Raw genomic sequence first — 12,705 nt, 5'->3', positions numbered from 1 at the left:
GGGAGGAAAGGCATAGTATAGGGGGGCTGTCCATTTGATTAGGAAGGCATCAGAGAGTGTTTGTCAAGTCCCACACGTGAGCAGAATTGGGGACATTTGGTGTTCTGGGTAGAAGCAAAGAGGTCTATCAATGGCCATCCCCACTGGTGGAAAATTTGAGTTCGTCACCTCCGTATGTAACTCCCATTCGTGGTCCGAGGTGAAGTTTCGGCTGAGGGAGTCCGCTTTGATATTGTTCACTCCGGGCAAGTAGGATGCTATAAGGGTGACTTGGTTGCGGATGCACGAGTTCCACAGGCGAATAGCCTCCGCGCATAAGGAGCAGGAGCAGGCTCCATCCTGTCTGTTTATGTAGAACATCGTGCAGATGTTGTCCGTTAGGATGCGGACTGTGTGATTGGCGATGTCGGAGGCAAAGTGTGCACAGGCATTCCTTACTGCCCTCAGTTCGAGGAGATTGATATGTAAGAGTGTCTCGTTTGGGGACCACCTGCCTTGAACTTCGTGACCATCCATATGTGCCCCCCAGCCGAGAAGGGAAGCATCTGTGGTGATTTGGATAGTGGGTTTGGTTTGTTGGAATGGAACCCCCGTCAGAAGATTGTTTGGCACTGTCCACCATCGTAAGGATGCCAGCACGTCTGGTGGGATAGTAACTGTTTTGTTTCAAGGATGTCGTGATGGGATATAAACGGTTGCAATCCAGAGCTGAAAACATCGAAAGTGCAGACGAGCATGGTGGACTACGTAGGTGGTGGAAGCCATGTGCCCCATTAGTCGGAGGCATGTAAGTACCGTGGTGGTAGGAACTGTAAGCATCCCGTTTATAATTTCTTGCATAGTTGCAAAACGTTGCTGAGGTAGGTATGCCCAGGCTGTAACTGAGTCCAGGCGTGCGCCAATGAACTCTATGTCTTGAACCGGGTGCAGAGTTGACTTGTCTTGGTTGATTAGAAGGCCTAGACGACTAAGGAGGGTCGTGATCGTATGTATCATAGAGGCCGTTTCGGCGTACGAGGATCCCTTTAGAAGGCAGTCGTCTAGATAGGGAAATATGATGACGTTTTGTCATCTGAGATACGCCGTTACAACCGCCAGTACCTTCGAAAATACCCTCGGAGCTGATGAGAGACCGAAGGGAAGAACCTTGTACTGGAAGTGGTCTGGTCCCAATGTGAAGCGTAGGAAGTGACTGTGGGGGGGGAGGTGGATGGTTACATGGAAATAGGCATCTTGGAGGTCGAGGGCTGCAAACCAGTCCCCTTGATCTAGCGCAGGAATGATTGTAGAGAGTGTGACCATCTTGAAATGCTGTTTCTTGAGAAACTTGTTCAGTTTGCGGAGGTCCAATATAGGTCTCCAACCCCCTGTTCATTTTTCGGTTAGGAAATAGTTCGAGTAAAACCCTCTCCAATGGAACTCTCGGTGTACCCTTTCTATAGCTCCGATGAGGAGGAGTCGATCGATTTCTTGTTTTAAAAGGGTTTCGTGAGAGTGGTCCCTGAAGAGGGATGGGATAGTGGGAAGGGTAGGGGGAACAGAGGTAAATGGAATGGTGTAGCCTACTCGAATTATCTCTAAAACCCAGCGGTCCGATGTTATGGATTCCCATTGAGGAAGGAATGGCCGCAAACGGTGGGTGAATAGATGGCCATGTTGAACTCGTGGTAGATCGTAAGAGAGGTGCTGCAGGTCCTCGACCAAATCTTCAAATTTGTTGTTTAGATGGTTGGGTAGTTGGTGGGCGGGCCTGGTTTGGGTGCCTTCTGGGACCTCGTTGCCTCGTTGGGTTAGTGTCTTCATAGGGGACACTACTCGAACTACACGGGGACACTACACGGGGACACTACTCGAAGAAAAACTTAGTGGTTATGGTGGATTCTTCAGTACTAGACATTTTTATATCAAGTTTGGATGTTTTTCAAAAACATAGGCTCTAGTTCCAGCAAAACTGTTGGATTTAAAGTTGAAATGAACACAGCCAAGTTCCCTGGGACTATTGTGATAGTCTTGTCCGATTTCTTGCATAACACAGGCCAGAGAGCTTTCCAAAACAATTCCTAGAGCAGAGTTTTTAGAAAAACATCCAATCTTGATTTTAAAAAAATCCAGTGTAGAACCTTAGTAAATCATTCTAATAGTTCATTATTCTCACCTTATTTCCAGTCTGAATTTGTCTAGCTTTATCCTCTTCCCCTTCAGCAGGCTAGATAAACCTAAAGAGCTCAATCTATCAATAAAGGTAGGTTTTCTAATTTTTTGATCATTCTCATCACTCTTTTTTGAACTATCTCCAATTTATCAACATCCTTTTGAATTGTACCAGCACTGAACAGGGTCCTACAGTGTTCACTCCAAAGCCAAATAGAGAAGTAAAATAAAAAAAAACCTCTCTGCTCCTACTGGAGATACATCCATCTATCCAGGATTGCTTTAGTTGCTTAAATGTAAGAACATAAGAATGGTCATACTGGGTCAGACCAAAGGTCCATCTAGCCCAGGATCCTGTCTGCTGACAGTGGTCAATGCCAGATGCTCCAGTGGGAGAGATCACAACACGTAATCTTCATGTGATCCCTCCCCTGTCACCCACCTCTAGAGAAACAGAGGCTTGGGACACCATTCCTACCCATCCTGGTTAATAGCCATCGATAGACCTAACTTCCATTAATCTATCTAAAACTTTTTTTAACCCTGTTAAAGTTCTAGCCTTCACCGCATCCTCTGGCAAAAAGTTCCACAGGTTGACTGTCCGCTGAGTGAAGAAAATCTTTATTTTGTTTGTTTTAAACCTGCTGCCTATTAATTTCTTTTGGTGACCCCTAGTTTTTATATTGTGAGAACAAGTAAATAACTTTCCTTATTCACTTTTTCCATACCAGTCATGATTTTATAGAACTCTATCGTATCCCCCCTTTGTCTCCTCTTTTCTAAGCTGAAAAGTCCAAGTCTTTTTAATCTCTCTTCATATGGGACTCACTCCAAACCCCTAATCATTTTTGTTGCCCTTTTCTGAACTTTTTCCAATGCCAATAGTGTATATCTTTTCTCAAATTAGGTGACCACATCTGAATGCAGTATTCAAGATGTAGGTGTACCATGGTTTTATATAGAGGCAATAAATATTTTCTGTCTTATTCTCTATCCCTTTTTTAATGACTCCTAACATTATATTTGCTTTTTTGACTGCCACTGCACACTGAGTGGATGTTTGCAGAGAACTATTCACAATGATTCCAGGACCTCTCTGTTGAGTAGCTGTAGCCAAATTAGTCCCCATTGTATTGTATATATAGTTGGGATTATTTTTTTCCAATGTGCATTACTTTACATTTATCAACTTTAAATTTCATTTGCCATTTTGTTACCCAATCACTTAGTTTGATGAAATCTTTTTAAAGCTCTTCATAGTCTGCTTTGTTCTTAACTATCTTGAGCAATTTGGTATTATCTGCAGACTTTGCCACCTCACTCTTTACCCCTTTCTCTAGATCATTTATAAATAAGTTTAATAGGACGGGTCCCAGGAGAGATCCTTGGGCCATAGCTTCACATTGGGAGCTTAAATTCATCTGATTATCCACCATGACTCCCAAATCAGGTTTCCTAGGATAGAGTCCTCAACCTGTATGCCCTACTTTCTTTGTTCCTAGCTATATACATTTATATTTAGCCATATTAAAATGGGCATTGTTTGCCTGCACCCAGTTTACCAAGCAATCCAGATGCAGAAGAAAGGCTGAATCTGAGATGTTGTGTAGGGAGAACCAGTAAGATCTAGAGCAGGGGTTTTCAAAGTTGGGTTGTGGGCCTGCTTTATTTATCTACGTGTCCATAAGCACAAAGCCCTTGCCACTTCCAGCTAAGGTGAGCTGTGAACTCCAGCCAATGGGAGCTACTAGCGCTGTACCTACAGACACTTAGATAAGCAAAGCTTCTTATGGCCCACCAGCGGCTTACACGGCTGGGACTGCTACCCAATTCTGAAAACCCCTTATGTAGACATAGCCTGCATGAAAGGATGTAGAGAGGCCTGAGATGAAGAGGACACCCAAGTGAGGGGCCTGATTGACAGAGAAGTTAGTTTTGGTGGTGTACATTGTGATTAAAGCAGAAAGGAGGGGATGGAAGAAAAGACAAAAATCTCTGTTTCGGCCACATTGAGCTTAAATTGAAACATGGATGTCCTTAAGGAGATGTCAGAGAGACAGGGCAAGATTTTAGTTGTAGAGAAGGCGACAAGTCCAGCATATAGAAAGGTAAATCTATGAATCAACACAGAGGTAGTAATTGGATTTTTGTTTGGAGGTGAAAGATTGCTTTTGGTGTTCATTGACGATGGAATTGGAAGTGGAATTGGAAGATGAAATTTGAATCAAAAGGAATTATAGTTCCCAGAATTGCAGAGTGATAGTGTGTGTTTTTCACCCTACTGTATTGTAGGTGATGTTCTGTGACTTCTCCCTTATCTTCTGCTGTTGAAGTTTTCAGGGGTCGTGTCTTAAATGCAATCTTCACTGTCATTAAATGTTATCATGCTGCCATTTAATGTGTTCAATGATTTTCTGAGATGTATCCCATGAACATTGTTTAAAGCAACAACTAGTATTGTTTTACTCGCTGCTGATTCAGTCATTTATGTTATGATTAAAGGGTCATTTAACACGGCTTTCAGTGCTACAGCTTTAATATGTTCTTTACAAGATAGACAAGTAGTGTTCTGAAATTAATAATTAAACAAGAGATGCAATTAAGATCTCAAAGGTGCATCAATAAAAACAGAAACATTGAAAAGTTTCACAGTGTCAGATTGCCCTGTGTGGAACTGAAGGATTTCACAACACACAAAATGGTAAGAATGAAACTTTCATTTGGAAGCTGCATATTATTTTCAAATCTTTTTTGTGGTTTTTAAATTTAAACTTTTGCTTTTGCACACCAAAAGGATATTTCTGTGACAGTGTGTGCAAAAGAAATACAGACAGTTTACTATGGGATATCAAAAGATCTAGACTAAGCTGCAGCCACAACATTTGTGCATAAATTCATTACACCAACACATCTCACATTTACCTGTAGAAAACAGGAAATTGCATGTGTAACTGCTTAGTCACCTAAGCAAGTTCATATTTCTGCCTGCACATTCAGGGTTTAATAATGTGTCTCTTGCAGGTACAACATAGATGCTGGAACTAATAAGAGTGCTGGGGATGCTGTATCACCATCTGATTTGAAATGGCTCCCATTGCATATACAGGATTTACAGTTTGGTTCAGTGCTTCTCTGCACCCTCACTATACAGATTGTTCTGGCACCCTAATGCTGGCCAATGAAAATGTAACCCTGTTTGCTCCAAAGGGATTATAGTCCCCAGAATTGAGGAAAATGAATTTAGTGGACATTTGAAAACTTTGCCCCATGCAAATGGGGCTTCTGAAATAGCTTTTAAAAACAAATGTCTTCTTGAAACAATTTAGTTCCATTTGCTTGTTGCTTTGGTATTTCAAACAATAGTTGTATTTAAAATCAGGTAATAAAAGTAACAGTAATATTTCTTCATCTTCTGTAGCGTTCTCCAACTGATGCCATCAAAGGGCCAGATTCTTATCCCGTTCCAGAGACTGACAGTGGAGTCAGATGGACTGCTCCTGCAATGTTAGACTTTTTTCTCCCCATTCCTGCTGCTTCCAACTCCCCTGACCTCTTGCTTTCCACTCTGTCATCCTTTAAAAAATGCTGCATCTAAGGGTGTGTCTAGACTACAGGGTTTTGTCGACAAAAGTGGACTTTTGTCGACAAAACTATACCTGCGTCCACACTACCGCTGAGTTCTGTCGACATAACGTCGACAGAACTCAGCAGTTTTGTCGACGCTGGTAAACCTCATTTTACGAGGCATAACACCTTCTGTCGACAGAGTTTCTGTCGACAGAAGGTGTTATTGCATGTAAACTGTCCTTTGCGTCTACACTACCATGTCGACAAAGCAGCTTGCTTTGTTGACAGAACTAAATGTAGTCTAGACGCTCTTTGTCGACAGAAGTTTTGTCGACAGTATCTGTCGACAAAACTTCTGTCGACAAAAGCCTGTAGTCTAGACGTACCCTAACACTCCTCTTTCTGCTCCCTCCATGTTGCTCTCATCTACAGTCCATCCAACTCCTCCAGATCAACCTTCCTCAGTAGTCTCAGTTCCTGGCTCCCTCTACTCACAGTCTCCTCCATTCATCGTCTGTCTCTTCAGTATCTATGCGGATGACACATCTCACCTTTTCTCTTGACCTGGTCATACAGTTATCTGATCTTCAGCAGGCAATGTTCTCTCCCCGATTGTTCTGTTGCTAAGTTTCCTTTTTTCAACCACCAGCTGTGACATTCAGTATCACCCAGCAGCCTCATCCCCCATGCCCAATCTGAGACATTACCCACAGTACAAGCTAGACTGATGAACATCTGTCTCCCCTCACTCCTCCAAACTGGGGTGCTTTTTTATTGCTTTGCTATGTGAGCTACCACTCCTGGTCTGTTCTCACAGTCTGCAACATATAAATTATTCCAAGTTACAAGGCATGAATACTGGCTGATTGCTCATGAATTACACTGCAAAGCAACACCAACAAACTCTTCCACCTAGGCTTTCATCCAGAAATGGGTGTATTGTGCTACCCAGCCTTTTCCTGGACAAGATGAGCTCATATGGAGACCACCTTTTAGTAACAGAAAATGAGATGCACAAGCCTTTTTATCCCAAATGGAGTTTCCCAAACACTTCAATCCAAACACACTGGTTTAGAGAAAACAATAAAACAAATTTATTAACTAGAGAATGCCAGATTTTAAGTGATTACAAGTAATGAGACATAAATCAGAACTGGCAATCAAAAAATAAAATGTAAAATGCAATTTAATAGGCTACATGAATTCTACGTCTCTCTCATCTCAACAGTCTTACTGGCTAATCGCCTTTCAGATAGGATCTTTCCCTCAATCTAGTGCCACTTTCCTTGTTCTTCAGCTGTTCTTGAAGCCATGGGTAGAGACATGAGGGTCATTTGGGGACATGTGCCTTCTTTTCTCTTAGGCTCTGTACAGCACTGCTCACAGAGTGCTGCAAGGAAATCACAGTCGTATGTCCAGATTGTGCTCCTTATGATCATGGAGCATGTCCACATTAGCAGTTCTAATAATAGCAGAGAGAGCAGTGCATTGTGGTAGCTACCCCATTGTGCAACTGGCCACAAGGTGCTTTGGGAAGGATTTGCAAGGGCACATAGAGCAGTCAGCACCACATGATGTAGGTTTCCCAATCCTATTACTCCAAGGTCATCCTGCTACATTGACAGCTGCTTTTCAGTAGAACTCTAGGGAGCGTGTGTGTATGGGGGCGGAGGAGACAGCGTGTTTTGGGGGATCTCAGCACACACACACACACACACACACACACACACACACACACACATCCCCCCCTCTATCTGCATGGTTTGCTCTGTGTCCCAGAGCAAATCAGCACATCATGAGGGTGGTTCAGAACAGAAACCTGAAAGGGGATATGCACATGCCTGTGGGGCAGACATATGACTTCAAAACAAGGAGTTGAGGGGGCCTGAGAGATTATGGGCCACTTCCAAAGACCAGTCAGAAAGTAACAAACAATTTAAGTGTCCACACCAGTACCTCAGCGCTGTATCCAGAGCACAGCAAACTCTATGCGTCTCACTGAGGTGGTTTACTTAAATCACAGCAGAATTAGTGCACACTAAGTTCATTGCCAGTGTGGGCACCTTGGGACCTAAAGGCTGGGAGCTGATTTATTGTGCTGGCTCTTGCCAGTGTAGACTTGGCCATAGTCCTTTCTCTTCTGTGAGAATCATCTCTAGCTGAGATTCTGGAGATGGAAAATCTGTGTGGGAAGGAACCTGCAGCTGTTCTTTTGTTCAAGATATAGATTTTCTGCACACAGTCTTTTTCCTGCCCAAAAATGTCTACTTCACGAGATATTTGGCAATTGTGGTCTTGTAGACAGGTGGCTGAGGAGTTGGCTAGCTTCTGTGAAATTAGTTTGAGGCTGCGTCCCTGGGCTTTGAACATGTCTTGACACTGTACAGAGGAATCTTGTAACTGTTCATGCAATGTTGTTATCTATATTGCATGAGGATGATAATGGTTGGCAAATCAGGACATTTCAAATGATCTCTCACAAGGCATATTTCATACAACATTTATCATAACTGTATAAAAAGGAGTGCACATGGGGATATAGACGTAACTCTGTTTTTCTCTGTCTTCCAGTCCAGCAGTGTTAATGCCTTCAACTGCTCTTGGCCTTCTCCTCCCTTTCTTTGATTGCCATTGTTGTTAATTCTCTCCATGCTTCACTAACTTGCATGCTTAACTTTTTTTGACCCACTTACTGCCCACAATGTACATCTTGCCAACCCACAGCCCTGGCTCATTCCCTCCACTCCTGCTCTCCCATTACAAAGCATTGCTGGCAGAAATCCTATGACCTTCAGTTCTGCCATCTTCCTAGCTAAATAATTCTGTCAACTTAACTGAATCCTATTCCTGCCTTAATTTGACTTATGCCTCACCCTCTCCCATCCTTCTGCTCCAATTCTGTCTCTACGTAGACTCTCACCAATTTATTCTGACATAAAGTTGACAAAATATCATGTAACTTTACCTCTCCCCTCAGCTCAACTTCCTTTTTTCCCGTCACAGATACAGATGTTTCTGATCTGCTCTTCTCCTCCACTTTCCCCAGTGACCCCATCCCACCTCCTGATCTCCTGTGCTCCCTCTTCCAGCCTTGCACTTGTTCTTCTCCTTCTCACTCTCCTCCAGCTCCTTCCCTTCATTACACAAACTGTATACTTTCCCACCTCTCCATTTGCCTCTCCAACTACCAGTCCATCTGCCTTTTAGATGTAAACTTATTGAACATGCTGTCTACAATTGTCATCTGAGATTTCTTCCCATTCCAGCCTAGACTTTCTCCAATTCAGCTTCTTGCTCCTTGCTCTCCCCTGAATCCACTGCTACCGAAGCCTGCATAATCTTTTCCTGCTGACAGCTCAGAATCAGTACCCCATAGAATCATAGAACTGGAAAGGAACCTTGAAAAGTCATTAAGTCCAATCCCCTTCACTCATGAAAGGACCACACTCCAGTTGAAGCTCATCCCAGTCTAACCTGCTCTTAAAAATCTCCAGTGATGGAAATTCCACGATCTCCCTAGGCAATTTATTCCAGTGCTTAAACTCTGAGGGTTAGGAAATTTCTTGTAATGTCCAACCTAAACACCTCTTGCTGCAATTTAAGCCCATTGCTTTTTGTCTTACCCTTAGAGGTTAAGGAGAATATTTTTCTCCCTCTTCCTTGAAACAACCTTTTAGGTACTAAAATCTCTTTCTTCTCTTCTCAAGCCTAAATAAATTAATTCTTTTAATCCTCCCTCACAGATCATTTTTTCTAAACTTTTAATCATTTTTGTCGCTTTTCTCTGGACCTTCTTCAATATGTCCACATCTTTCCTGAAATGTAGCGCCCAGAACTGGACACGGTACTTCAGTTGAGGCCTAATCAGCAAAGACTAGAGTGGAAGAATGACTTCTTCTGTCTTGCTTACAACACTCCTGTTAATACATCCCAGAACGATGTTTGCTTTTTTTGCAACAATGTCACACTACTGACTCATATTTAGCTTGTAGTCCACAATGACCCGTGGATTCCTTTTTCTGCAGTACTCCTTCCTAGACAGGCAGTTTCCATTTTGTATGTGTGCAATGGATAGTTCCTTCCTAAGTTTCACCATCTTAGACTTGTCAGCCACCAACAAGGCCATCAACCATTATAGCCCAGAAAATCTAGAGATATCTGCAGCTCTGTTTTAAGCCAATTTATGGAAATCAGGGTCATTATTTTCACACTTGACAGTTTATCATTGGGCTCCTGAAGCTGTGATTGTCAAGGAGGTCAAATGGCATTATGTGTCCAACTCTCACAATCAATGGGAGCTGGGTATCCATCTCTACTAGGCACCTTTTAAAATTCTAGTCTAAGATCATTGACCATTTCTAACCAACTGGTTAACTAATCTGATTTTCATTGGTTTCAGTCAGTGAAAATACCACCCTTAAATAAAGGGCTTGGTTTTTAAACGGAACCTAAGAGAATTATGTGCCCACAAATCTCAATTTAGATGCCTAAATATGGGTTTAGAAACCTTATTTTAGGCAGCCAAGTTTGAAAATCTTAATCCAGCTGTTCCAATTCACTGTCCTGTGCTTTAACTACTAGCCTATGTTATCTTGTGCTTAGCAATTTAAACTTACACTGCAGGGTATCAGGAATAGTTAATAAATATGATTGCTATTTATACTAGAAGACCTGATTCAGCATTTATCATTAACGAAGCTTCGGACTAGCCCACACTGAATGTGACACAGCAAACCTAAACAAAACATTGCATGATGTGCTGCTAATACAAATCAACTGAATTCTATGTAGGTAGTAATAACACACATTGCAGCATATAGGAGCTGCATCCGATCAATGTTAAATTAGAAGGAACACAAAGGAGGCAGCTTGTATTCTTTTCTTAGGTTTTAATTTTCAGTTAGAGCAATACTACATAGGATGATATAATCAATCTATTCAGAAAGCCACAATTATACTATTTTAGCAATGTCAACAGAATAGATATGTAAACATGAACTTGATCATTATTTGAGAGAAACAGCTTCTTTACACTTCAGTTTTCAACCAGACAAATATCTATCCATTTGCTGCTCATAAAGCAAAATAATGCACAATCTAAAATAGCTGCTTACCTGAGCGGAAAGACTGAAGCCTCAAGCCACAATGAAATTAAACCATAGAGTTACAAGAGAGCTTCTTAGAGTCCCTTCAGGCAGCAGAAAGCTACACTGGAAATCCTTTGCTTTGTATTCCAATTTAGAAGAGGCTTGAGGCAAGTCACAGTGTGTGTAGTAATGCAGCTTGTCCTAGGCTTGCAGCAGGGAGTACAGCCAGTTCTCTTGGGCTGCATGCAGTCTTGATATAGTAGCTCAGAACACCAGGGAAGCAGGAATTCTCCTGCATCCCAGCCCCTTTCAGTTAGCAGCTGCTATGGCAGCTTGTACCTTTTTAGTCACTATTGATTGCTTAAGAACTTCATGCACCTTTCAAAGGACTTCACTGCATAAACGCTCTGGGGGCTGACAGGAGGCCTTTGACTGTGATGTCAGAGGAAGAAGGCCAGTGAACTTCTCTTGCTTAACCTCTTCACTGCTGTAGGATAAATGTATCTTCCCCTGCTGCGAGAATTGTATGCTATTGATGTGTGGCCCAATGCTGGGGGTTAGGGGGCAAACATAGGGTTAACATAGAGGTGTCCTGGATGTGGCATACTGTTCATGTGGGCTGCAGGAACTTTGAGTGGATAAGGTAGTAGGCAGGGGCACACCTGAAGGTGAACTGCCGGGTACCGCGTGTGTACTCCATCCTTCCCTCCCTCCAGAAATAGGGTCTCATATCCCTCTCTTTTTTTATCTGCTCCCTCCAGATATTGCATTTTTTATCCCTCCTCACATATCTACCAGTTGTTTTTAATGCCTCAAATGTGTGTGTTTTCCCCCTACAGCCACTTCAGATACAGTATTCTGTTACTTTCTCTGATTTATGGTGTTTTTCAGTTGTGTTTAATTTATGGGATTATTTTAATCTTATATCACATGGAAAGTTTTGGGGTTTTTTGGAGTAAGGGCAATAGTAATATTTCCTACCATACAGAGTTTTTATATCCCCTGATTTTTTTTTAAATTCCTCTTGGTATATGGACCGATTTTACTCCTTCTGGTTATGGGATTTTTTCATTCCAGCTTGATACATGTCTTTTATTACTTCTCAGTGATATATATAGATGTATTCCCCTTTCATAAAGGGATTTGTTGTATTCCTGATGGGATATTTTACTGAGAAGCTAAAATATCGTTTTTACCACATATGCAAGAAGTTAGTGCAGGGATGAGCAAACATTTTGGCCTGAAGGACACATCTCAGCATGGAAATTGTATGGCAAGCCATGAATGCTCATGAAATTGTGTGCAAGGGGCAAGGGAGGAGGTGAGGGCTCTGGCTGGGAGAGCAAGATTTAGGGTTGAGCCAAGGATAACAGGTTTGGGATGGAGGAGGGTTCACCAGGCTGGTACCAAGGTGTTCAGAGGGTAGAAGGGGGATCAGGGCTGGGACAAGGAATTGGGGTATGGGAAGAACACCCCTGTGAAAGGAGAAACCCGGAGAAGCAAGCACTTCAGCTCAGCCCATTAAGAGCTAAAACCTGCACAAAAATAACAGGGAAACATACAGAGAAGACCCTAAAAACAGAAGCCCCAAAGAGAACACATTAAGGGGTGTCCAGGCTGCAACAGGATGTCAGGGTAGGAAAGTAAGGGACACTGAAGCTAGGAGAGGGTCACACCAACTTGCAGCACACAAAAAGATGGGGGTAGGAATCTGTTGTCTGGTAAAACAGCAGACATGGTTACAACTTCCCTTTTCCTGGATGGGAAAACTAAATACATCATGGAGATAGATATGAGCTTACTGAATGTGTTTGTAAAAGCTTAGCTAGGTAGGAATCTGGGACCACTTCAAAACAAAGCAGAAAGCTTTGCTACTTGACCAACCCACTATGCACAAAAG

The 12,705-nt window shown here is 42.4% G+C and overlaps 1 protein-coding gene across 1 annotated transcript in view; it reads right to left on the bottom strand.

Moving 5' to 3' along the window:
• The window catches only part of AIFM3 (AIF family member 3), a 105,777-nt gene extending 94,475 nt beyond the window's left edge, over positions 1-11,302 (bottom strand). Inside the window, exon 1 of the mRNA XM_075898215.2 lies at positions 10,833-11,302. The gene's annotated coding sequence lies outside the window, so the exon portion shown is untranslated. The remainder of the gene's footprint in view (positions 1-10,832) is intronic.
• Positions 11,303-12,705: the final 1,403 nt, after the last annotated feature.

Source organism: Pelodiscus sinensis, chromosome Z, assembly GCF_052426305.1.
Source record: "Pelodiscus sinensis isolate ZL-2025 chromosome Z, ASM5242630v1, whole genome shotgun sequence".
NCBI classification, from domain to species: Eukaryota; Metazoa; Chordata; order Testudines; family Trionychidae; genus Pelodiscus; species Pelodiscus sinensis.
The sequence above is the reverse complement of the archived record's forward strand: the minus strand, read 5'-3'. Positions and strand labels throughout refer to the sequence as shown.